General features: G+C 43.2%; 1 pseudogene; it reads right to left on the bottom strand.

Annotated features, from left to right (window-relative positions):
• Nucleotides 1–664: 664 nt before the first annotated feature.
• Nucleotides 665–763, bottom strand: LOC145596254 (small nucleolar RNA R71; annotated as a pseudogene).
• Between the last annotated feature and the right edge of the window lie 720 nt (nucleotides 764–1,483).

The raw sequence follows: 1,483 nt of genomic DNA on the forward strand, positions 1-1,483 counted from the left end.
GTTGCCGGGGAATGCTATTGGTGCTTAGCTTTTGTTGTTGAGTCTACTTCATTTTATAAAAAAAAACAAAAAGATTTTGTTTCTTTAGGCTACACTTGTAGCCGTGCTACTAATATTTTTTTTTGTTTGAGTTTTGCATGCATAGAGCCCGTAATCGTTCCTTTGTTCCCCTTGATCCGGAAATAGAAAGGACTATTTCAAGAAGAAGAGTGGATATTAGATCTTTGGCTTATAGCTCTTCAAGCGAGGAAGAAATTCAAGAAGAACAAGGCATGGGTGAAAATCCTAGAGTGGCCTTGAAGGAGCTTGGAGTGCCCGGGGCATATAGATTTGAAAGTGGAATAGCTCCTCCCACTACCCCAGCAAATGACTTCGAAATCCGTCCGGCAATGATCACCTTGATCGAGAGAAGGCAATATAGTGGGGCCAAGAATGAGAGCCCATTGAACCATTTGAAAGAATTTGAAAAATATTGCAACACCATCAAAGTCAATGGGGTTTCTCAAGAATTCATCCGCCTCAAGTTGTTCCCTTTCTCTCTAATAGGAAGATCTTTGGAGTGGCTAGACAAAGAGGTGAAGCCCAACTCCTTGAGAACTTGGGACGATGTCACAAAGGCTTTCTTGTCCCGCTTCTACCCCCAAAAGAAGACGGCGGAGGCAAGAGCCTTGATTCAAGGGTTCAAGCAAAAGCCAAGTGAAAGCCTTTACGAAGCATGGGAGAGATTCGAAGAGTATCAAAGGGAGTGCCCTCACCACGGAATCCCCACATACCAAGTGATCCAAATCTTCTATGGCGGTTTAAGTCCCCAAGGCAAGTCATGCCTTGATGGAGGAGCCGGTGGCCCTATCATGAACAAAACCGAAGAAGAAGTTGTGGACATCATCGAGGACGTGGTGACATACTATAGGGATTGGCAAGATGGGGAGAGGGACTCTTCAAGCAAGCAATCTTCATTATATTCGGTGGACCATCTAAATGCAATCAACAACCTTTCCTCCCAAATGACAAACTTAGGAAAGGAGGTCACCGCAATCAAAGCTAAGTTGGAGAGCACTTCTTCCTCTTCTCAAACCTCGAATCTTCCCTCCCAATTTAAGGGGAGAGGTACTCCTTCTAACTCTCAACCCCCTCCCTCTTCACATAATATGCCTATGGGTTGTTTGTTTTGTGATGCATGTGGATCTTATGATCATGACTCTAGTACTTGTCCTAATGAATGTGTTGATGAGTTTGATAACCATGAGAGTGAACATGTGAATTATGTGTCGAATAACAATGGTCAACGGTTTGATAATCAAAGAGGTCAATGGAATAGGAACTACCAAGGCCAAGGCAATTTTGACAACTATAACCAAGGTGGCGGTTATAGAAACCAAGGGAACCAAGGTTCTCGTGGTAGCTATAATAATCAAGGTTATAGCGGCCAAAATCAAGGCCAAAATTATGGTAATCAAAGCCCAAATTATGGTAACCAAAACCA

Source organism: Chenopodium album, chromosome 19 (assembly GCF_948465745.1).
Source record: "Chenopodium album chromosome 19, dcCheAlbu1.1, whole genome shotgun sequence".
Classification (NCBI taxonomy): Eukaryota; Viridiplantae; Streptophyta; class Magnoliopsida; order Caryophyllales; family Amaranthaceae; genus Chenopodium; species Chenopodium album.